Genomic DNA, 25298 nt, shown 5'->3' on the forward strand with positions numbered 1-25298 from the left:
GGAGACAGGATATGGCCGCTGCCTGCACCAGGGAGTCGCTGTGACCCTGCATGATGGCACAGCCCACCAGACATGATGAGCGGATCGTCGAGATGGTCGCTCCGTTACCTGGAGAGAGAGAGAGATCAGCAACACTGATGTAAAGTACTTCAGTATACTTTAAAGTACTGGTGTAAAGTACTTCAGTATACTTTAAAGTACTACTTCAGTATTTTTTTTACGGTATCTGTACTTTAGAATGTATATTTTTGACAACTTTTACCTCACTAGATTCCTAAAGAAAATAATGTACTTTTTACACACATTTTCCCTGACACCCAACAGTACTTAGCAGGACAGAAAGATGGTCTCATTCACAGACTTATCAAGACAACATCTCTGGTCATCTCTACAGATCTGAATCACTAAACACACCTGGCTATCTGTAAATAATGTCTGAGTGTTGGAGTGTTCCCCTGGCTTTCTGTAATAATGTCTGAGTGTTGGGAGTGTTCCCCTGGCTATAGGTAAATGATGTCTGAGTGTTGGAGTGTTCCCCTGGCTATCTGTAAATGATGTCTGAGTGTTGGAGTGTTCCCCTGGCTATCTGTAAATGATGTCTGAGTGTTGGAGTGTTCCCCTGGCTATCTATAATGATGTATGAGTGTTGGAGTGTTCCCCTGGCTATCTGTAAATGATGTCTGAGTGTTGGAGTGTTCCCCTGGCTATAGGTAAATGATATCTGAGTGTTGGAGTGTTCCCCTGGCTATAGGTAAATGATGTCTGAGTGTTGGAGTGTTCCCCTAGCTATCTGTAAATGATATCTGAGTGTTGGAGTGTTCCCCTGGCTATCTGTAAATGATATCTGAGTGTTGGAGTGTTCCCCTGGCTATCTGTAATGATGTCTGAGTGTTGGAGTGTTCCCCTGGCTATCTGTAAATGATATCTGAGTGTTGGAGTGTGCCCCTGGCTATCTGTAAATGATATCTGAGTGTTGGAGTGTTCCCCTGGCTATCTGTAATGATATCTGAGTGTTGGAGTGTTCCCCTGGCTATCTGTAATGATGTCTGAGTGTTGGAGTGTTCCCCTGGCTATCTGTAATGATGTCTGAGTGTTGGAGTGTTCCCCTGGCTATCTGTAATGATGTCTGAGTGTTGGAGTGTTCCCCTGGCTATATGTAAATGATGTCTGAGTGTTGGAGTGTTCCCCTGGCTATCAGTAATAATGTCTGAGTGTTGGAGTGTTCCCCTAGCTATCTGTAAATGATATCTGAGTGTTGGAGTGTTCCCCTGGCTATAGGTAAATGATGTCTGAGTGTTGGAGTGTTCCCCTAGCTATCTGTAAATGATATCTGAGTGTTGGAGTGTTCCCCTGGCTATCTGTAAATGATATCTGAGTGTTGGAGTGTTCCCCTGGCTATCTGTAAATGATGTATGAGTGTTGGAGTGTTCCCCTGGCTATCTGTAAATGATGTCTGAGTGTTGGAGTGTTCCCCTGGCTATAGGTAAATGATATCTGAGTGTTGGAGTGTTCCCCTGGCTATCTGTAAATGATGTCTGAGTGTTGGAGTGTTCCCCTGGCTATAGGTAAATGATATCTGAGTGTTGGAGTGTTCCCCTGGCTATCTGTAAATGATATCTGAGTGTTGGAGTGTTCCCCTGGCTATCTGTAAATGATATCTGAGTGTTGGAGTGTTCCCCTGGCTATAGGTAAATGATATCTGAGTGTTGGAGTGTTCCCCTGGCTATCTGTAATGATATCTGAGTGTTGGAGTGTTCCCCTGGCTATCTGTAATGATGTCTGAGTGTTGGAGTGTTCCCCTGGCTATCTGTAATGATATCTGAGTGTTGGAGTGTTCCCCTGGCTATCTGTAATGATGTCTGAGTGTTGGAGTGTTCCCCTGGCTATCTGTAATGATGTCTGAGTGTTGGAGTGTTCCCCTGGCTATCTGTAATGATATCTGAGTGTTGGAGTGTTCCCCTGGCTATCTGTAATGATGTCTGAGTGTTGGAGTGTTGGAGTGTTCCCCTGGCTATAGGTAAATGATGTCTGAGTGTTGGAGTGTTGGAGTGTTGGAGTGTTCCCCTGGCTATAGGTAAATGATGTCTGAGTGTTGGAGTGTTGGAGTGTTCCCCTGGCTATAGGTAAATGATGTCTGAGTGTTGGAGTGGACCCCTGGCTATCTGTAATGATATATGAGTGTTGGAGTGGGCCCCTGGCTATCTGTAATGATGTCTGAGTGTTGGAGTGTTCCCCTGGCTATCTGTAATGATATCTGAGTGTTGGAGTGTTCCCCTGGCTATCTGTAATGATATCTGAGTGTTGGAGTGTTCCCCTGGCTATCTGTAATGATGTCTGAGTGTTGGAGTGTTCCCCTGGCTATCTGTAATGATGTCTGAGTGTTGGAGTGTTCCCCTGGCTATCTGTAATGATATCTGAGTGTTGGAGTGTTCCCCTGGCTATCTGTAATGATATCTGAGTGTTGGAGTGTTCCCCTGGCTATCTGTAATAATGTCTGAGTGTTGGAGTGTTCCCCTGGCTATCTGTAATAATGTCTGAGTGTTGGAGTGTTGGAGTGTTGGAGTGTTCCCCTGGCTATCTGTAATGATGTCTGAGTGTTGGAGTGTTCCCCTGGCTATCTGTAATGATGTCTGAGTGTTGGAGTGTTCCCCTGGCTATAGGTAAATGATATCTGAGTGTTGGAGTGTTGGAGTGTTCCCCTGGCTATCTGTAATGATGTCTGAGTGTTGGAGTGTTGGAGTGTTCCCCTGGCTATCTGTAATGATGTCTGAGTGTTGGAGTGTTGGAGTGTTCCCCTGGCTATCTGTAATGATGTCTGAGTGTTGGAGTGTTCCCCTGGCTATCTGTAATGATATCTGAGTGTTGGAGTGTTCCCCTGGCTATCTGTAATGATGTCTGAGTGTTGGAGTGTTCCCCTGGCTATCTGTAAATGATGTCTGAGTGTTGGAGTGTTCCCCTGGCTATAGGTAAATGATGTCTGAGTGTTGGAGTGTTCCCCTGGCTATCTGTAATGATGTCTGAGTGTTGGAGTGTTCCCCTGGCTATAGGTAAATGATGTCTGAGTGTTGGAGTGTTCCCCTGGCTATCTGTAATGATGTCTGAGTGTTGGAGTGTTCCCCTGGCTATCTGTAATGATGTCTGAGTGTTGGAGTGTTCCCCTGGCTATCTGTAATGATGTCTGAGTGTTGGAGTGTTCCCCTGGCTATAGGTAAATGATGTCTGAGTGTTGGAGTGTTCCCCTGGCTATCTGTAATGATGTCTGAGTGTTGGAGTGTTCCCCTGGCTATCTGTAATGATGTCTGAGTGTTGGAGTGTTCCCCTGGCTATCTGTAATGATGTCTGAGTGTTGGAGTGTTCCCCTGGCTATCTGTAAATGATGTCTGAGTGTTGGAGTGTTCCCCTGGCTATCTGTAATGATGTCTGAGTGTTGGAGTGTTCCCCTGGCTATCTGTAAATGATATCTGAGTGTTGGAGTGTTCCCCTGGCTATCTGTAAATGATGTCTGAGTGTTGGAGTGTTCCCCTGGCTATAGGTAAATGATATCTGAGTGTTGGAGTGTTCCCCTGGCTATAGGTAAATGATATCTGAGTGTTGGAGTGTTGGAGTGTTGGAGTGTTCCCCTGGCTATATGTAAATGATGTCTGAGTGTTGGAGTGTTCCCCTGGCTATAGGTAAATGATATCTGAGTGTTGGAGTGTTCCCCTGGCTATAGGTAAATGATGTCTGAGTGTTGGAGTGTTCCCCTGGCTATCTGTAATGATGTCTGAGTGTTGGAGTGTTCCCCTGGCTATAGGTAAATGATATCTGAGTGTCTGAGTGTTGGAGTGTTCCCTGGCTATCTGTAATGATGTCTGAGTGTTGGAGTGTTCCCCTGGCTATCTGTAATGATGTCTGAGTGTTGGAGTGTTCCCCTGGCTATCTGTAATGATGTCTGAGTGTTGGAGTGTTCCCCTGGCTATCTGTAATGATGTCTGAGTGTTGGAGTGTTCCCCTGGCTATCTGTAATGATGTCTGAGTGTTGGAGTGTTCCCCTGGCTATCTGTAATGATATCTGAGTGTTGGAGTGTTCCCCTGGCTATCTGTAATGATGTCTGAGTGTTGGAGTGTTCCCCTGGCTATCTGTAATGATATCTGAGTGTTGGAGTGTTCCCCTGGCTATCTGTAATGATGTCTTGAGTGTTGGAGTGTTCCCCTGGCTATCTGTAATGATGTCTGAGTGTTGGAGTGTTCCCCTGGCTATAGGTAAATGATGTCTGAGTGTTGGAGTGTTCCCCTGGCTATAGGTAAATGATGTCTGAGTGTTGGAGTGTTCCCCTGGCTTTCTGTAATGATGTCTGAGTGTTGGAGTGTGCCCCTGGCTATAGGTAAATGATGTCTGAGTGTTGGAGTGTTCCCCCGGCTATAGGTAAATGATGTCTGAGTGTTGGAGTGTTCCCCTGGCTATAGGTAAATGATGTCTGAGTGTTGGAGTGTTCCCCTGGCTATAGGTAAATGATGTCTGAGTGTTGGAGTGTTCCCCTGGCTATAGGTAAATGATGTCTGAGTGTTGGAGTGTTCCCCTGGCTATAGGTAAATGATATCTGAGTGTTGGAGTGTTCCCCTGGCTATAGGTAAATGATGTCTGAGTGTTGGAGTGGGCCCCTGGCTATCTGTAATGATATATGAGTGTTGGAGTGGGCCCCTGGCTATCTGTAATGATGTCTGAGTGTTGGAGTGTTCCCCTGGCTATCTGTAATGATATCTGAGTGTTGGAGTGTTCCCCTGGCTATCTGTAATGATGTCTGAGTGTTGGAGTGTTCCCCTGGCTATCTGTAATGATGTCTGAGTGTTGGAGTGTTCCCCTGGCTATCTGTAATGATATCTGAGTGTTGGAGTGTTCCCCTGGCTATCTGTAATGATGTCTGAGTGTTGGAGTGTTGGAGTGTTCCCCTGGCTATAGGTAAATGATGTCTGAGTGTTGGAGTGTTGGAGTGTTGGAGTGTTCCCCTGGCTATAGGTAAATGATGTCTGAGTGTTGGAGTGTTGGAGTGTTCCCCTGGCTATAGGTAAATGATGTCTGAGTGTTGGAGTGGACCCCTGGCTATCTGTAATGATATATGAGTGTTGGAGTGGGCCCCTGGCTATCTGTAATGATGTCTGAGTGTTGGAGTGTTCCCCTGGCTATCTGTAATGATATCTGAGTGTTGGAGTGTTCCCCTGGCTATCTGTAATGATATCTGAGTGTTGGAGTGTTCCCCTGGCTATCTGTAATGATGTCTGAGTGTTGGAGTGTTCCCCTGGCTATCTGTAATGATGTCTGAGTGTTGGAGTGTTCCCCTGGCTATCTGTAATGATATCTGAGTGTTGGAGTGTTCCCCTGGCTATCTGTAATGATATCTGAGTGTTGGAGTGTTCCCCTGGCTATCTGTAATAATGTCTGAGTGTTGGAGTGTTCCCCTGGCTATCTGTAATAATGTCTGAGTGTTGGAGTGTTGGAGTGTTGGAGTGTTCCCCTGGCTATCTGTAATGATGTCTGAGTGTTGGAGTGTTCCCCTGGCTATCTGTAATGATGTCTGAGTGTTGGAGTGTTCCCCTGGCTATAGGTAAATGATATCTGAGTGTTGGAGTGTTCCCCTGGCTATCTGTAATGATGTCTGAGTGTTGGAGTGTTGGAGTGTTCCCCTGGCTATCTGTAATGATGTCTGAGTGTTGGAGTGTTGGAGTGTTCCCCTGGCTATCTGTAATGATGTCTGAGTGTTGGAGTGTTCCCCTGGCTATCTGTAATGATATCTGAGTGTTGGAGTGTTCCCCTGGCTATCTGTAATGATGTCTGAGTGTTGGAGTGTTCCCCTGGCTATCTGTAATGATATCTGAGTGTTGGAGTGTTCCCCTGGCTATCTGTAATGATGTCTGAGTGTTGGAGTGTTCCCCTGGCTATCTGTAATGATGTCTGAGTGTTGGAGTGTTCCCCTGGCTATCTGTAATGATATCTGAGTGTTGGAGTGTTCCCCTGGCTATCTGTAATGATATCTGAGTGTTGGAGTGTTCCCCTGGCTATCTGTAATAATGTCTGAGTGTTGGAGTGTTCCCCTGGCTATCTGTAATAATGTCTGAGTGTTGGAGTGTTGGAGTGTTGGAGTGTTGGAGTGTTCCCCTGGCTATCTGTAATGATGTCTGAGTGTTGGAGTGTTCCCCTGGCTATCTGTAATGATGTCTGAGTGTTGGAGTGTTCCCCTGGCTATAGGTAAATGATATCTGAGTGTTGGAGTGTTCCCCTGGCTATCTGTAATGATGTCTGAGTGTTGGAGTGTTGGAGTGTTCCCCTGGCTATCTGTAATGATGTCTGAGTGTTGGAGTGTTGGAGTGTTCCCCTGGCTATCTGTAATGATGTCTGAGTGTTGGAGTGTTCCCCTGGCTATCTGTAATGATGTCTGAGTGTTGGAGTGTTCCCCTGGCTATCTGTAATGATGTCTGAGTGTTGGAGTGTTCCCCTGGCTATCTGTAATGATGTCTGAGTGTTGGAGTGTTCCCCTGGCTATCTGTAATGATGTCTGAGTGTTGGAGTGTTCCCCTGGCTATAGGTAAATGATGTCTGAGTGTTGGAGTGTTCCCCTGGCTATCTGTAATGATGTCTGAGTGTTGGAGTGTTCCCCTGGCTTTCTGTAATGATGTCTGAGTGTTGGAGTGTTCCCCTGGCTATCTGTAAATGATATCTGAGTGTTGGAGTGTTCCCCTGGCTATCTGTAATGATGTCTGAGTGTTGGAGTGTTCCCCTGGCTATCTGTAAATGATGTCTGAGTGTTGGAGTGTTGGAGTGTTCCCCTGGCTATCTGTAAATGATGTCTGAGTGTTGGAGTGTTCCCCTGGCTATCTGTAAATGATGTCTGAGTGTTGGAGTGTTCCCCTGGCTATCTGTAATGATGTCTGAGTGTTGGAGTGTTCCCCTGGCTATAGGTAAATGATGTCTGAGTGTTGGAGTGTTCCCCTGGCTATAGGTAAATGATGTCTGAGTGTTGGAGTGTTCCCCTGGCTATAGGTAAATGATGTCTGAGTGTTGGAGTGTTCCCCTGGCTATCTGTAATGATGTCTGAGTGTTGGAGTGTTCCCCTGGCTATAGGTAAATGATGTCTGAGTGTTGGAGTGTTCCCCTGGCTATCTGTAATGATGTCTGAGTGTTGGAGTGTTCCCCTGGCTATCTGTAATGATGTCTGAGTGTTGGAGTGTTCCCCTGGCTATCTGTAATGATGTCTGAGTGTTGGAGTGTTCCCCTGGCTATCTGTAAATGATGTCTGAGTGTTGGAGTGTTCCCCTGGCTATCTGTAATGATGTCTGAGTGTTGGAGTGTTCCCCTGGCTATCTGTAAATGATATCTGAGTGTTGGAGTGTTCCCCTGGCTATCTGTAAATGATGTCTGAGTGTTGGAGTGTTCCCCTGGCTATAGGTAAATGATATCTGAGTGTTGGAGTGTTCCCCTGGCTATAGGTAAATGATATCTGAGTGTTGGAGTGTTGGAGTGTTGGAGTGTTCCCCTGGCTATATGTAAATGATGTCTGAGTGTTGGAGTGTTCCCCTGGCTATAGGTAAATGATATCTGAGTGTTGGAGTGTTCCCCTGGCTATAGGTAAATGATGTCTGAGTGTTGGAGTGTTCCCCTGGCTATCTGTAATGATGTCTGAGTGTTGGAGTGTTCCCCTGGCTATAGGTAAATGATATCTGAGTGTTGGAGTGTTCCCCTGGCTATCTGTAATGATGTCTGAGTGTTGGAGTGTTCCCCTGGCTATCTGTAATGATGTCTGAGTGTTGGAGTGTTCCCCTGGCTATCTGTAAATGATGTCTGAGTGTTGGAGTGTTCCCCTGGCTATCTGTAATGATGTCTGAGTGTTGGAGTGTTCCCCTGGCTATCTGTAAATGATATCTGAGTGTTGGAGTGTTCCCCTGGCTATCTGTAAATGATGTCTGAGTGTTGGAGTGTTCCCCTGGCTATAGGTAAATGATATCTGAGTGTTGGAGTGTTCCCCTGGCTATAGGTAAATGATATCTGAGTGTTGGAGTGTTGGAGTGTTGGAGTGTTCCCCTGGCTATATGTAAATGATGTCTGAGTGTTGGAGTGTTCCCCTGGCTATAGGTAAATGATATCTGAGTGTTGGAGTGTTCCCCTGGCTATAGGTAAATGATGTCTGAGTGTTGGAGTGTTCCCCTGGCTATCTGTAATGATGTCTGAGTGTTGGAGTGTTCCCCTGGCTATAGGTAAATGATATCTGAGTGTCTGAGTGTTGGAGTGTTCCCCTGGCTATCTGTAATGATGTCTGAGTGTTGGAGTGTTCCCCTGGCTATCTGTAATGATGTCTGAGTGTTGGAGTGTTCCCCTGGCTATCTGTAATGATGTCTGAGTGTTGGAGTGTTCCCCTGGCTATCTGTAATGATGTCTGAGTGTTGGAGTGTTCCCCTGGCTATCTGTAATGATGTCTGAGTGTTGGAGTGTTCCCCTGGCTATCTGTAAATGATGTCTGAGTGTTGGAGTGTTGGAGTGTTCCCCTGGCTATCTGTAAATGATATCTGAGTGTTGGAGTGTTCCCCTGGCTATCTGTAATGATGTCTGAGTGTTGGAGTGTTCCCCTGGCTATCTGTAATGATATCTGAGTGTTGGAGTGTTCCCCTGGCTATCTGTAATGATGTCTGAGTGTTGGAGTGTTCCCCTGGCTATCTGTAATGATATCTGAGTGTTGGAGTGTTCCCCTGGCTATCTGTAATGATGTCTGAGTGTTGGAGTGTTCCCCTGGCTATAGGTAAATGATGTCTGAGTGTTGGAGTGTTCCCCTGGCTATAGGTAAATGATGTCTGAGTGTTGGAGTGTTCCCCTGGCTATCTGTAATGATGTCTGAGTGTTGGAGTGTTCCCCTGGCTATAGGTAAATGATGTCTGAGTGTTGGAGTGTTCCCCTGGCTATAGGTAAATGATGTCTGAGTGTTGGAGTGTTCCCCTGGCTTTCTGTAATGATGTCTGAGTGTTGGAGTGTGCCCCTGGCTATAGGTAAATGATGTCTGAGTGTTGGAGTGTTCCCCCGGCTATAGGTAAATGATGTCTGAGTGTTGGAGTGTTCCCCTGGCTATAGGTAAATGATGTCTGAGTGTTGGAGTGTTCCCCTGGCTATAGGTAAATGATGTCTGAGTGTTGGAGTGTTCCCCTGGCTATAGGTAAATGATGTCTGAGTGTTGGAGTGTTCCCCTGGCTATAGGTAAATGATATCTGAGTGTTGGAGTGTTCCCCTGGCTATAGGTAAATGATGTCTGAGTGTTGGAGTGGGCCCCTGGCTATCTGTAATGATATATGAGTGTTGGAGTGGGCCCCTGGCTATCTGTAATGATGTCTGAGTGTTGGAGTGTTCCCTGGCTATCTGTAATGATATCTGAGTGTTGGAGTGTTCCCCTGGCTATCTGTAATGATGTCTGAGTGTTGGAGTGTTCCCCTGGCTATCTGTAATGATGTCTGAGTGTTGGAGTGTTCCCCTGGCTATCTGTAATGATATCTGAGTGTTGGAGTGTTCCCCTGGCTATCTGTAATGATATCTGAGTGTTGGAGTGTTCCCCTGGCTATCTGTAATGATGTCTGAGTGTTGGAGTGTTGGAGTGTTCCCCTGGCTATAGGTAAATGATGTCTGAGTGTTGGAGTGTTGGAGTGTTCCCCTGGCTATAGGTAAATGATGTCTGAGTGTTGGAGTGTTGGAGTGTTCCCCTGGCTATAGGTAAATGATGTCTGAGTGTTGGAGTGGGCCCCTGGCTATCTGTAATGATATATGAGTGTTGGAGTGGGCCCCTGGCTATCTGTAATGATGTCTGAGTGTTGGAGTGTTCCCCTGGCTATCTGTAATGATGTCTGAGTGTTGGAGTGTTCCCCTGGCTATCTGTAATGATGTCTGAGTGTTGGAGTGTGCCCCTGGCTATAGGTAAATGATGTCTGAGTGTTGGAGTGTTCCCCCGGCTATAGGTAAATGATGTCTGAGTGTTGGAGTGTTCCCCTGGCTATAGGTAAATGATGTCTGAGTGTTGGAGTGTTCCCCTGGCTATAGGTAAATGATGTCTGAGTGTTGGAGTGTTCCCCTGGCTATAGGTAAATGATGTCTGAGTGTTGGAGTGTTCCCCTGGCTATAGGTAAATGATATCTGAGTGTTGGAGTGTTCCCCTGGCTATAGGTAAATGATATCTGAGTGTTGGAGTGTTCCCCTGGCTATAGGTAAATGATATCTGAGTGTTGGAGTGTTCCCCTGGCTATCTGTAATGATATCTGAGTGTTGGAGTGTTCCCCTGGCTATCTGTAATGATATCTGAGTGTTGGAGTGTTCCCCTGGCTATCTGTAATGATGTCTGAGTGTTGGAGTGTTCCCCTGGCTATCTGTAATAATGTCTGAGTGTTGGAGTGTTCCCCTGGCTATCTGTAATAATGTCTGAGTGTTGGAGTGTTGGAGTGTTGGAGTGTTCCCCTGGCTATCTGTAATGATGTCTGAGTGTTGGAGTGTTCCCCTGGCTATCTGTAATGATGTCTGAGTGTTGGAGTGTTCCCCTGGCTATAGGTAAATGATATCTGAGTGTTGGAGTGTTGGAGTGTTGGAGTGTTCCCCTGGCTATAGGTAAATGATGTCTGAGTGTTGGAGTGGGCCCCTGGCTATCTGTAATGATATATGAGTGTTGGAGTGGGCCCCTGGCTATCTGTAATGATGTCTGAGTGTTGGAGTGTTCCCCTGGCTATAGGTAAATGATATCTGAGTGTTGGAGTGTTGGAGTGTTGGAGTGTTCCCCTGGCTATCTGTAATGATGTCTGAGTGTTGGAGTGTTGGAGTGTTCCCCTGGCTATCTGTAATGATGTCTGAGTGTTGGAGTGTTGGAGTGTTCCCCTGGCTATCTGTAATGATGTCTGAGTGTTGGAGTGTTCCCCTGGCTATCTGTAATAATGTCTGAGTGTTGGAGTGTTCCCCTGGCTATCTGTAATAATGTCTGAGTGTTGGAGTGTTCCCCTGGCTATCTGTAATAATGTCTGAGTGTTGGAGTGTTCCCCTGGCTATCTGTAATAATGTCTGAGTGTTGGAGTGTTCCCCTGGCTATCTGTAATGATGTCTGAGTGTTGGAGTGTTGGAGTGTTCCCCTGGCTATCTGTAATAATGTCTGAGTGTTGGAGTGTTCCCCTGGCTATCTGTAATAATGTCTGAGTGTTGGAGTGTTCCCCTGGCTATCTGTAATAATGTCTGAGTGTTGGAGTGTTCCCCTGGCTATCTGTAATAATGTCTGAGTGTTGGAGTGTTCCCCTGGCTATCTGTAATGATGTCTGAGTGTTGGAGTGTTCCCCTGGCTATCTGTAATAATATCTGAGTGTTGGAGTGTTCCCCTGGCTATCTGTAATGATATATGAGTGTTGGAGTGTTGGAGTGTTGGAGTGTTCCCCTGGCTATCTGTAATAATGTCTGAGTGTTGGAGTGTTCCCCTGGCTATCTGTAATGATGTCTGAGTGTTGGAGTGTTGGAGTGTTCCCCTGGCTATCTGTAATAATGTCTGAGTGTTGGAGTGTTCCCCTGGCTATCTGTAATAATGTCTGAGTGTTGGAGTGTTCCCCTGGCTATCTGTAATAATGTCTGAGTGTTGGAGTGTTCCCCTGGCTATCTGTAATAATGTCTGAGTGTTGGAGTGTTCCCCTGGCTATAGGTAAATGATGTCTGAGTGTTGGAGTGTTCCCCTGGCTATCTGTAATAATGTCTGAGTGTTGGAGTGTTGGAGTGTTCCCCTGGCTATCTGTAAATGATGTCTGAGTGTTGGAGTGTTCCCCTGGCTATCTGTAATGATGTCTGAGTGTTGGAGTGTTGGAGTGTTCCCCTGGCTATCTGTAATAATGTCTGAGTGTTGGAGTGTTCCCCTGGCTATCTGTAATAATGTCTGAGTGTTGGAGTGTTCCCCTGGCTATCTGTAATAATGTCTGAGTGTTGGAGTGTTCCCCTGGCTATCTGTAATAATGTCTGAGTGTTGGAGTGTTCCCCTGGCTATAGGTAAATGATGTCTGAGTGTTGGAGTGTTGGAGTGTTCCCCTGGCTATCTGTAATGATGTCTGAGTGTTGGAGTGTTCCCCTGGCTATCTGTAATGATGTCTGAGTGTTGGAGTGTTCCCCTGGCTATAGGTAATAATGTCTGAGTGTTGGAGTGTTCCCCTGGCTATCTGTAATGATGTCTGAGTGTTGGAGTGTTGGAGTGTTGGAGTGTTGGAGTGTTGGAGTGTTGGAGTGTCTGAGTGTTGGAGTGTTCCCCTGGCTATCTGTAATGATATCTGAGTGTTGGAGTGTTGGAGTGTTCCCCTGGCTATCTGTAATGATATCTGAGTGTTGGAGTGTTGGAGTGTTCCCCTGGCTATCTGTAATGATATCTGAGTGTTGGAGTGTTGGAGTGTTCCCCTGGCTTTCTGCCGTCTAGTTTGAAGCAATTTGAAATCATGTATACTTTTAATTTTGATACTTAAGTATATTTAAAATAAAATATTTTTAAGACTTTTACTCAAGTAGTATTTTACTGGGTGACTTTTACTTGAGTCATTTACCATTAACTTATCTTTACTTAATTATGTAAATGTCCTTTTTCCATCCCTGATTAGCAGTCAAAGTAAAGTTATAATCTGTAAAGATTCATGACTTCTCTGTAAATATGTAGGAGCAGTATACTGCCCTCTACTGGCACATCAATGCTTTTAGAGACAAAACTAGCCAGCCTGGAAGCTAGACATGGTAGTCTTGTTGTCATTGACCATTACCCTGTAGTTCGGGTCCAACCGTGGTGATGAGAGCGCCCAGACATCGTCCCAGACACTGGTGTACCTCAGTGTGTGACGGGGTACGGTTAGGAGCAGGGTCAGGACCAGGGAGAGGGTGGGCTCCACATAGCCTCGATACATGGGACCACTGGAGTCTACGATGAGAGCCAGGGAGTGGAGGGCCCACGTCTGGAGAGACAGAGAGGTCACAGATCAAAAGCTTACAGGATTATGGAGGAACTAAACATTGGGCCAGTTTCCCAGATACAGATTAAGAACTTGGACTAAAAACCAAACTCAATGGAGAATCAAATGAAACTGCTTTTTAAAATCTAGGATTTGGCTTAATCTGTGTCTGGGAAACTGGCCCATTTCACTTCTCCAAAGTCCAAGCCAGACTTGTATTAGGGAGCTGCCTTTGTGAAGCAGGTTGAGTTCAGATTCTCTACCATTTAATAATAGTGGGAAAGTCCCCTCTGACCAAGTTTACAGCAAGATTGAGCTTTTAAAGCCACTACTGCGAGTGTACAAGTACACACGTCAGGAGAAGGGTGGCGAATCAGGACGCAGCCTGAGACTCAGAGAGCCTCACCTGGACCTCGTGGGAGGTTCCATCCTGGGCTAGGGCCAATAGGATGCTGACGCTGGTTTTGAGGTGCTGTCCTGAACCAATCCCTCCTACGTATCTGTGCAGACAGCCCAGAGCCAGGGAGTGGCCTGTTCTGGAGACCACGTCACGGGCTGACCTCAGTCTGGAGGGGGGAAGAGAGGAGAGGAGAAGAGAGGCCAGGCGAGGCGAGGGGAGGGGAAGAGAGGAGAGGGGAGGGGAAGAGAGGGGAGGAGAGGGGAAGAGAGGAGAGGGGAGGAGAGGGGAAGAGAGGGGAAGAGAGGGGAAGAGAGGGGAAGAGAGGGGAAGAGAGGGGAAGAGAGGAGAGGGGAGGAGAGGGGAGGAGAGGGAAGGAGAGGAGAGGCCAGGCGAGGCGAGGAGAGGGGAGGGGAAGAGAGGAGAGGGGAGGAGAGGGGAGGAGAGGAGAGGGGAGGAGAGGGAAGGAGAGGAGAGGGGAAGAGAGTAGAGGGGAGGAGAGGCCAGGCGAGGCGAGGGGAGGGTAAGAGAGGGGAAGAGAGGAGAGGAGAGGCGAGGAGAAGAGAGGGGAAGGGAGGAGAGGGGAGGAGAGGGGAGGAGAGGGGAAGAGAGGGGAAGAGAGGGGAAGAGAGGGGAAGAGAGGGGAAGAGAGGAGAGGGGAGGAGAGGGGAGGAGAGGGGAGGAGAGGGGAAGAGAGGGGAAGAGAGGGGAAGAGAGGGGAAGAGAGGAGAGGGGAGGAGAGGGGAGGAGAGGGGAGGGGAAGAGAGGGGAAGAAAGGAGAAGAGAGGAGAGGGGGGGACACGTTAATATGTTAAATACGGGGGTTAAGACAAAATAACACGAGGTCAAGCAGGTCAAGAGAGAGAGCGATCTCAGAGAGGAAAGCCCTGTGACACATGAAGCTAGATAGATATGAGTAACAACAGATGGGTCGTACTTGTCAAAGCTGTACTGTGCCATGCGGGCAATGAAAGTGGCCTCTCCCACCACCTGAGCCATCCTTCCCAAGGCCTCCCCAGCAGCACAGCGCAGGATGGGGTTTGGGTTGTCCAGAGCGCCCATCACCAGCGCCAGGGCAGATTTACGAACCTCTTCAGGACCCAGGGTTGACTTGTTCTCTGCCAGACCCTACAGGGAGGAGAGAAGATTGGCTGGTTTATTGGGGAAGAGAGAACAGGGTTGGAGTTAAAACCTACAGGAGGGTCTCTCTCCAGGAACAGGGTTGGAGTTAAAACCTACAGGAGGGTTTCTCTCCAGGAACAGGGTTAGAGTTAAAACCTACAGGAGGGTCTCTCTCCAGGAACAGGGTTGGAGTTAAAACCTACAGGAGGGTATCTCTCCAGGAACAGGGTTGGAATTAAAACCTACAGGAGGGTCTCTCTCCAGGAACAGGGTTGGAGTTAAAACCTACAGGAGGGTCTCTCTCCAGGAACAGGGTTGGAGTTAAAACCTACAGGAGGGTCTCTCTCCAGGAACAGGGTTGGAGTTAAAACCTACAGGAGGGTCTCTCTCCAGGAACAGGGTTGGAGTTAAAACCTACAGGAGGGTCTCCCTCTAGGAACAGAGAGTTAAAACCTACAGGAGGGTCTCCCTCTAGGAACAGAGAGTTAAAACCTACAGGAGGGTCTCCCTCTAGGAACAGAGAGTAAGCTGTCACTACTGGAAAGGTTTTGTGTTTAGGAGATTTCCCTGGGCAACTTTAACAGGAGTTAACCTCTTCAACCTATGGGGGCGCTATGTCATTATTGGATTAAAAAAAACGTGCCCGTTTTAAGCGCAATATTTTCTCACGAAAAGATGCTCGACTATGCGTGGAATTGGCAGCTTTGGAAAGAAAACACTCTGACGTTTTCAAAACTGCAAAGATATTATCTGTGAGTGCCCCAGAACTGATGCTACAGGCGAAACCAAGATGAAACTTCAAACAGGAAATGAGCAGGATTTTTGACGCTCTGTTTTACTCTGGTCTCCTTATATGGCTGTGAACGAGCTTATGCGCTCTGCTGTTCCTCCAAGGTGTCTGCAGCATTGTGACGTATTTGTAGGCATATCATTGGAAGATTGGCCATAAGAGACTACATTTGCCAGGGGGCCGTACGGTGTCCTTTGTCTAATTTGGTGCGTAATTCCCAGTGGCAATTATTTTACCATGCGATACAGAAGGAGACTCATACATCCAGGAACGATACATCAATGAAGAGATATGTGAAAAACACCTTGAGGATTGGTTCTAAACAACGTTTGCCATGTTTCAGTCGATATTATGGAGCTAATTTGGTAAAAAGTTTGGCGTTTGGATAACTGAATTTTCGTTTTTTTTTTTTGGTAGCCAAACGTGACGCACCAAACGGACCGATTTCTCCAGCCCAAATAATCTTTCAGGAAAACTGAACATTTGCTATCTAACTGAGAGTCTCCTCATTGAAAACATCTGAAGTTCTTCAAAGGTAAATTATTTATTGAATGTTTTTGCGAAAATGTGGCCTGCTAATGCTAACACTAAATGCTAATGCTAAATGCTAGTTTGCTATGGTAGAGAAGCATATTTTTGAAAATCTGAGATGACAGTGCTGTTAACAAAAGGCTAAGCATGAGAGCTAGCATATTGATTTCATTTCATTTGCGATTTTCATGAATAGTTAACGTTGCGTTATGGTAATGGACTTGAGGCTGTATCCACGATCCCGGATCCGGGATGGCTCGAATCAAGAGGTTAAAGGCCTCACCTTGAGGGCGCTCAGGACAGCGGTGAAGATGTTGAGCTGGACAGCCTGCTGTCTGACCCCTTGGCCTGTTTAATACACTCTGCAAAGTGGTCCAGCATCTGCAGCCTAGCACAGACAAATGTGAGAGATTAATAAAAACTGTTTCCCAAACCTCTCCTGAAGTACCCCCCCTGGCCAGTCCCCCTGTTTGTAGTTTCCCAAACCTCTCCTGAAGTACCCCCCTGGCCAGTTTCCCAAAACCTCTCATGAAGTACCCCCTGGCCAGTCCCCCTGTTTCTAGTTTCCCAAACCTCTCCTGAAGTAGTCCCCTTGGCCAGTCCCAAACCTCTCCTGAAGTACCCCCTGGCCAGTCCCAAACCTCTCCTGAAGTACCCCCCCGGCCAGTCCCAAACCTCTCCTGAAGTACCCCTGGCCAGTCCCAAACCTCTCCTGAAGTACCCCCTGGCCAGTCCCAAACCTCTCCTGAAGTACCCCCTGGCCAGTCCCAAACCTCTCCTGAAGTACACCCTGGCCAGTCCCAAACCTCTCCTGAAGTACCCCCTGGTCAGTCTCCCTGTTTGACTCCATCTAGAAGCAGCATAACTGATTCAACTACTGAAGGCCAGGACACCTCTGAAGACCGAGACAAACAATATTAGATTATTCTAGGAATGTCAAATGTCAGTTGACCAGGGACCAGGTCTCTGACCTGTGTTAGGGGTCAGGGGTCAGAGTTAGGACTAACAGGTAGTCTCTGACCTGTGTTAGGGGTCAGGGGTCAGAGTTAGGACTAACAGGTAGTCTCTGACCTGTGTTAGGGGTCAGGGGTCAGAGTTAGGACTAACAGGTAGTCTCTGACCTGTGTTAGGGGTCAGGGGTCAGAGTTAGGACTAACAGGTAGTCTCTGACCTGTGTTAGGGGTCAGGGGTCAGAGTTAGGACTAACAGGTAGTCTCTGACCTGTGTTAGGGGTCAGAGTTAGGACTGACAGGTCTCACCTGTGTTTAAAGGAGACATGAGGGAAAACCACTCCGAACAGAGCGACGGAGGCGTCGATGACAGAAACGCCAAGGGGAGGGGCCCAGGCATGGCCTCGCCCATCGGTACCCTCAGGTAGATGGAGGAGGGGTCGTGTTCTAGAGCGCCACTGCCTGACGCACTGTTGGGCTGGAGCTACACACACACACACACACACACACAATTAACAAAAGCAGGGGGTGTATTTAGTGATGTGAAACGTCCTGAAAATTGCAGATAGAAATAGAATAAGACAGATCGGACACGATCCTAGCTGACAGAAAACCACAAGGTTCTACACAATATATTTCTATATGAAAATTGTGACATGTTCCATCCGCTTGGAGATGGGCACTTCGCTTTACCGTAACCTCTAACCTTTACAGTAGGTCAGTTACCTGGTCCTCGATAGACTTGTGGTCAGTCTCCTGTAGCCAGGACCCCATCAGAACACTGTCGTCATAGTGACAGAGGGAGCGTAGCAACGAGGTGGTGGTGTTGGCCGAGTTATCAGTCAGAGTGAACTCGGCCACCAGCTCTCTCAGCAGGGCATTGAAACTACCTACAGGGGAGAGATGGAAAGGTAAAGGGACAACTTCCCGGACACAGACTGAACATGTGCTCTGGCTTAAATCAGGGTAAACCAGCCCTATAGGACTAACACCTCAACACCAGTGGTTGGATCGAAGCCTAATTAAAAAGTCTGGTAATATTTCCTCCGGTCAGTACCTTCGTATGTCTTCGGGGGAAGCAGAGCCAAGATGTCATAGAGTCTCAGCCTCACCATAGCTGCACTGGCTTTCAGATGGGTGCCATGCACCTTGATGACAGACGGGACACTGAGGATAAACAACAACAACATAATCAACAACAAAATCATCATAAACAACATAAACAACAACAGCAACATAAACAACATAATAAACAACAGCAACATCATAAACAACAACAACATAATAAACAGCAACACCATAATGAACAACAACATAATAAACAACAACATAATAAACAACAACATAATAAACAACAACATCATAAACAACAACACCATAATAAACAACACCATAATAAACAACAACATAATAAACAACAACATAATAAACAACAACATAATAAACAACAACAAAATCATCATAAACAACAACAACAACCGGTTGGGAGGGGAGGGACCCCCCCGCCCCCAGGTCAGTCAGTCAAATCAATCATACTCACTGTGACATCATGGTCATGGCGCACTCGATAGGTGTCATCAGCCTGCGGATCACATCCTCCGTCAGCAGCTCAGGACAATGGGCCACAAAGCTACGCATGGCTTGAGGAGGAGAGAGGGAGGGGTGGAGAGAGAGGAGAGGAAGGAGAGAGAGAGAGGAGAATGAAAGGGAGGAGAGGAGGAGAGAGAGAGGGAGGAGGGGTGGAGAGAGAGGGAGGAGAGGAAGAGGGAGGAGAGAGAGGAGAGGAGAATGAAAGGGAGGAGAGCAGGAGAGAGAGGGAGGAGAGGAAGAGGGAGGAGAGAGAGAGAGGAGAATGAAAGGGAGGAGAGGAGGAGAGAGAGAGGGAGGAGGGGTGGAGAGGAGAATGAAAGGGAGGAGAGGAGGAGAGAGAGAGGGAGGAGGGGTGGAGAGGAGAATGAAAGGGAGGAGAGGAGGAGAGAGAGAGGGAGGAGGGGTGGAGAAAGAGGGAGGAGAGGAAGAGGGAGGAGAGAGAGAGAGGAGAGGAAGAGGGAGGAGAGAGAGGAGATGAGAATGAAAGGGAGGAGAGGAGGAGAGAGAGAGGGGGGAGAGGAAGAGGGAGGAGAGGAGGAGAGAGAGGGGGACATTTCAGATAAAGCAAAACTCCTTGGGATCCAGAATGACAAGCCACACATTACTGTAGTGAAGAGCATGCAGGCGTCTCCCTACCACAGAGAGCCCCAGCACGTCCCTCCAGCGTAACCTGCCAGGTGAAGCTGTCTCCTCTAGCCTTCTCTGCCTCCATCTCTTTCTGGGAACGGGGGAACACGTTCCTCCACAGCAGCAGCATCTTGGGAAGGTGATAGCGGACCAGGGACGGGCCTGGACACCGCGTCAGGTTCACAAATAACAAGTGTTAGGACAGGCGCTGGAGACCAAACAGGTTGACGTGTTAGACCATTACACCCTGTCAATGTGAAGAAAGATAAAACACTCTGGACTGCTTTAGCTGAAGAACGACACAGAACATATGGAAGAGCAGCTGAAAAACCCAGCTAAATGTAAGGAGACTGACAGAACAGTGAACATGTAGGGGCCAACTGGGGCCAGCATCGGGCCTCAGCCTGGGTCAGTAGTGCTAGGCGTTAGGCGTTAGGGGTTAGGTGTTAGGGGCTTGGTGTTAGGGGCTTGGCGTTAGGGGCTTGGCGTTAGGGGCTTGGCGTTAGGGGCTTGGCGTTAGGGGCTTGGCGTTAGGGGCTTGGCGTTAGGGGCTTGGCGTTAGGGGCTTGGCGTTAGGGGCTTGGCGTTAGGGGCTTGGCGTTAGGGGCTTGGCGTTAGGGGCTTGGCGTTAGGGGCTTGGCTTTAGGGGCTTGGGAACTAACTCACCCAGAGACATTAGTGCCCCCAGCAGCAGCCATCCAGCCTGGGTTCTCTGCAGAGAAAGACGGCTGTTCTGGGCTGCTGTACGGAGCAAGTCCTCAGCTATGCTCACCACCAGCTAGAACAGAGAGAGATTAGAGTATAACACCAGCTAGAACAGACAGAGATTAGAGTATATAACAGAGAGAACAGAGAGAGATTAGAGTATATAACACCAGCTAGAACAGAGAGAGATTAGAGTATAACACCAGCTAGAACAGACAGAGATTAGAGTATAACACCAGCGAGAACAGAGAGAGATTAGAGTATAACACCAGCTAGAACAGACAGAGATTAGATTATATAACACCAGAGAGAACAGAGAGAGATTAGAGTATAACACCAGCTAGAACAGACAGAGATTAGAGTATATAACAGAGAGAACAGAGAGAGATTAGAGTATATAACACCAGCTAGAACAGAGAGAGATTAGAGTATAACACCAGCTAGAACAGACAGAGATTAGAGTATAACACCAGCGAGAACAGAGAGAGATTAGAGTATAACACCAGCTAGAACAGACAGAGATTAGATTATATAACACCAGAGAGAACAGAGAGAGATTAGAGTATAACACCAGCTAGAACAGACAGAGATTAGAGTATATAACAGAGAGAACAGAGAGAGATTAGAGTATATAACAGAGAGAACAGACAGAGATTAGAGTATATAACAGAGAGAACAGAGAGAGATTAGATTATATAACACCAGAGAGAACAGAGAGAACAGAGAGAGATTAGATTATATAACACCAGCTAGAACAGAGAGAGATTAGATTATATAACACCAGAGAGAACAGAGAGAGATTAGAGTATATAACATTTAGTTGATTCCCTACTAGGGTCAATACATCTAGTTGATTCCCTACATCTAGTTGACTCCCTACATCTAGTTGACTCCCTACATCTAGTTGACTCCCTACATCTAGTTGATTCGCTACTAGGGTCAATACATTTACATTTACATTTAAGTCATTTAGCAGACGCTCTTATCCAGAGCGACTTACAACATTTAGTTGATTCCCTACATCTAGTTGATTCGCTACTAGGGTCAATACATTTAGTTGATTCCCTACATCTAGTTGATTCCCTACATCTAGTTGACTCCCTACATCTAGTTGATTCCCTACATCTAGTTGATTCCCTACTGGGGTCAATACATCTAGTTGACTCCCTACATCTAGTTGATTCCCTACATCTAGTTGATTCCCTACTAGGGTCAATACATCTAGTTGACTCCCTACATCTAGTTGACTCCCTACATCTAGTTGACTCCCTACATCTAGTTGACTCCCTACATCTAGTTGATTCCCTACTAGGGTCAATACATCTAGTTGACTCCCTACATCTAGTTGACTCCCTACATCTAGTTGACTCCCTACATCTAGTTGACTCCCTACATCTAGTTGACTCCCTACATCTAGTTGACTCCCTACATCTAGTTGACTCCCTACATCTAGTTGACTCCCTACATCTAGTTGACTCCCTACATCTAGTTGACTCCCTACATCTAGTTGACTCCCTACATCTAGTTGACTCCCTACATCTAGTTGACTCCCTACATCTAGTTGACTCCTACATCTAGTTGACTCCCTACATCTAGTTGACTCCCTACATCTAGTTGACTCCCTACATCTAGTTGACTCCCTACATCTAGTTGACTCCCTACATCTAGTTGACTCCCTACATCTAGTTGACTCCCTACATCTAGTTGACTCCCTACATCTAGTTGATTCCCTACATCTAGTTGATTCCCTACATCTAGTTGATTCCCTACATCTAGTTGATTCCCTACTCGGGTCAGTACAGTTTATTATATTGTTGAATTTAGTTTTAATGTCTGGATTCCGTGATTCCGTCCGTGTTCTCGGCATCACAGATTGGATCGGGCCTTTAGGGTTGGACCGAGGGAAATGGGTCAGACAAAACGGGTACATACCTTCCCCTTGGAATGTGGTACTCCCAGAGGACACTGGTGCACGCCGCCCAGCAGAGCAGCCACGGCGAAGCTGTAGCCGCTGACGGCCTCTGGAGAGCTCTTCAGGTTGTTGATGCGCTCCGCACAGCGCTCCAGCAACGGAGTCAGCTGATAGGGCAGCGCCACGGCAACGCAGCGTAAACACCAGGCCGCAGCCAAACGGGCCGCCATGCTGGGGTGGAGCAGCACAGAGGAGACCGTCTCCAGGAGACCTGAGGGGTCAGGGGTCAGGGTTACTTATGACTACCCTATAATTGTATACTTGTTAGGAGCCCTATAATTGTATACTTGTTAGGAGCCCTATAATTGTATACTTGTTAGGAGCCCTATAATTGTATACTTGCTAGGAGCCCTATAATTGTATAGTTGCTAGGACCTCACATTACATTATCAACTGTATGAGGACTTTTTCAGTTGGTCCTGTGTGTTAATAGTATATCCAGTGTGTGTGTGTGTGTGTGTGTGTGTGTGTGTGTGTGTGTGTGTGTGTGTGTGTGTGTGTGTGTGTGTGTGTGTGTGAATAGTATATCCAGTGTGTGTGTGTGTGTGTGTGTGTGTGTGTGTGTGTGTGTGTGTGAATAGTATATCCAGTGTGTGTGTGTGTGTGTGTGTGTTAATAGTATATCCAGTGTGTGTGTGTGTGTGTGTGTGTTAATAGTATATCCAGTGTGTGTGTGTGTGTGTGTGTGTTAATAGTATATCCAGTGTGTGTGTGTGTGTGTGTGTGTGTGTGTGTGTGAATAGTATATCCAGTGTGTGTGTGTGTGTGTGTTAATAGTATATCCAGTGTGTGTGTGTGTGTGTGTGTGTGTGAATAGTATATCCAGTGTGTGTGTGTGTGTGTGTGTGTTAATAGTATATCCAGTGTGTGTGTGTGTGTGTGTGTGAATAGTATATCCAGTGTGTGTGTGTGTGTGTGTGTGTGTGTGTGAATAGTATATCCAGTGTGTGTGTGTGTGTGTGTGTGTTAATAGTATATCCAGTGTGTGTGTGTGTGTGTGTGTGTTAATAGTATATCCAGTGTGTGTGTGTGTGTGTGTGTGTTAATAGTATATCCAGTGTGTGTGTGTGTGTGTGTGTGTGTGTGTGTGTGTGAATAGTATATCCAGTGTGTGTGTGTGTGTGTGTTAATAGTATATCCAGTGTGTGTGTGTGTGTGTGAATAGTATATCCAGTGTGTGTGTGTGTGTGTGTGTGTGTTAATAGTATATCCAGTGTGTGTGTGTGTGTGTGTGTGAATAGTATATCCAGTGTGTGTGTGTGTGTGTGTGTGTGAATAGTATATCCAGTGTGTGTGTGTGTGTGTGTGTGTGAATAGTATATCCAGTGTGTGTGTGTGTGTGTGTGTGTGAATAGTATATCCAGTGTGTGTGTGTGTGTGTGTGTGTGAATAGTATATCCAGTGTGTGTGTGTGTGTGTGTGTGTGTGTGTGTGTGTGTGTGTGTGTGTGTGTGTGTGTGTGTGAATAGTATATCCAGTGTGTGTGTGTGTGTGTGTGTGTGTGTGTGTGTGTGTGTGTGTGTGTGTGTGTGTGTGTGTGAATAGTATATCCAGTGTGTGTGTGTGTGTGTGTGTGTTAATAGTATATCCAGTGTGTGTGTGTGTGTGTGTGTGTTAATAGTATATCCAGTGTGTGTGTGTGTGTGTGTGTGTGTGTGTGTGTGAATAGTATATCCAGTGTGTGTGTGTGTGTGTGTTAATAGTATATCCAGTGTGTGTGTGTGTGTGTGTGTGTGTGAATAGTATATCCAGTGTGTGTGTGTGTGTGTGTGTGTGTGTGTTAATAGTATATCCAGTGTGTGTGTGTGTGTGTGTGTGAATAGTATATCCAGTGTGTGTGTGTGTGTGTGTGTGTGAATAGTATATCCAGTGTGTGTGTGTGTGTGTGTGTGTGAATAGTATATCCAGTGTGTGTGTGTGTGTGTGTGTGTGTGAATAGTATATCCAGTGTGTGTGTGTGTGTGTGAATAGTATATCCAGTGTGTGTGTGTGTGTGTGTGTGTGTGTGTGTGTGTGTGTGTGTTAATAGTATATCCAGTGTGTGTGTTAATAGTATATCCAGTGTGTGTGTGTGTGTGTGTGTGTGTGTGTTAATAGTATATCCAGTGTGTGTGTGTGTGTGTTAATAGTATATCCAGTGTGTGTGTGTGTGTGTGTGTGTGTGTGTGTGTTAATAGTATATCCAGTGTGTGTGTGTGTGTGTGTGTGTGTGTGTGTGTGTGTGTGTGTTAATAGTATATCCAGTGTGTGTGTGTGTGTGTTAATAGTATATCCAGTGTGTGTGTGTGTGTGTGTGTGTGTGTTAATAGTATATCCAGTGTGTGTGTGTGTGTGTGTGTGTTAATAGTATATCCAGTGTGTGTGTGTGTGTGTGTGTGTTAATAGTATATCCAGTGTGTGTGTGTGTGTGTGTGTGTGTGTTAATAGTATATCCAGTGTGTGTGTGTGTGTGTGTGTGTGTAATAGTATATCCAGTGTGTGTGTGTGTGTTAATAGTATATCCAGTGTGTGTGTTAATAGTATATCCAGTGTGTGTGTGTTAATAGTATATCCAGTGTGTGTGTGTTAATAGTATATCCAGTGTGTGTGTGTTAATAGTATATCCAGTGTGTGTGTGTTAATAGTATATCCAGTGTGTGTGTGTTAATAGTATATCCAGTGTGTGTGTGTTAATAGTATATCCAGTGTGTGTGTGTTAATAGTATATCCAGTGTGTGTGTGTTAATAGTATATCCAGTGTGTGTGTGTGTGTGTGTGTGTGTGTGTGTGTGTGTGTGTGTGTGTGTGTGTGTGTGTGTGTGTGTGTGTGTGTGTGTTAATAGTATATCCAGTGTGTGTGTGTGTGTGTTAATAGTATATCCAGTGTGTGTGTGTGTGTGTTAATAGTATATCCAGTGTGTGTGTGTGTGTGTGTTAATAGTATATCCAGTGTGTGTGTGTGTGTGTGTTAATAGTATATCCAGTGTGTGTGTGTGTGTGTGTTAATAGTATATCCAGTGTGTGTGTGTGTGTGTGTGTGTGTGTGTGTGTGTGTGTGTGTGTGTGTTAATAGTATATCCAGTGTGTGTGTGTGTGTGTGTGTGAATAGTATATCCAGTGTGTGTGTGTGCTGCATTCCTGCATGGTGTGTGTTCTGTGTAATGTCCTACCAATGGAGGGTTCCTGTATGAGCGGTGAGGATGTGGCACTAAGACTCTGCACCAGGCTGCCCAGCTCTTTGAGGGCACAGACCATCACGTGTTGACTGGCAGAAACATCAGCTGCCCCTGCCTTGTTCTCTCCACTGGTGTCATTCACTACTGCCTCTGGAGAGGGAGAGGAGAGAGAAGGAGGAGGGAGGAGAGGAGAGAGAAGGAGGAGGGAGGAGAGGAGAGAGGAGAGGGAGGAGGGGGAGAGGGAGGAGGGAGGAGAGGGAAGGAGGAGGGAGGAGAGGGAAGGAGGAGGGAGGAGAGGGAAGGAGGGAGGAGAGGGAAGGAGGAGGGAGGAGAGGGAGGAGAGGGAGGGAGGAGAGAGAAGGAGGAGGGAGGAGAGAGAAGGAGGAGGGAGGAGAGAGGAGGAGGGAGGAGAGAGAAGGAGGAGGGAGGAGAGAGAAGGAGGAGGGAGGAGAGGAGAGAGAAGGAGGAGGGAGAGGGAAGGAGGAGGGAGAGGGAAGGAGGAGGGAGAGGGAAG

General features: G+C 46.7%; 1 pseudogene; it reads right to left on the reverse strand.

The window, feature by feature from the left end:
* LOC124023181 overlaps nt 1-25047 on the reverse strand; it is a 72425-nt pseudogene extending 47378 nt beyond the window's left edge.
* Nucleotides 25048-25298: the final 251 nt, after the last annotated feature.

Source organism: Oncorhynchus gorbuscha, unplaced genomic scaffold (assembly GCF_021184085.1).
Source record: "Oncorhynchus gorbuscha isolate QuinsamMale2020 ecotype Even-year unplaced genomic scaffold, OgorEven_v1.0 Un_scaffold_1529, whole genome shotgun sequence".
Lineage (NCBI taxonomy): Eukaryota > Metazoa > Chordata > Actinopteri > Salmoniformes > Salmonidae > Oncorhynchus > Oncorhynchus gorbuscha.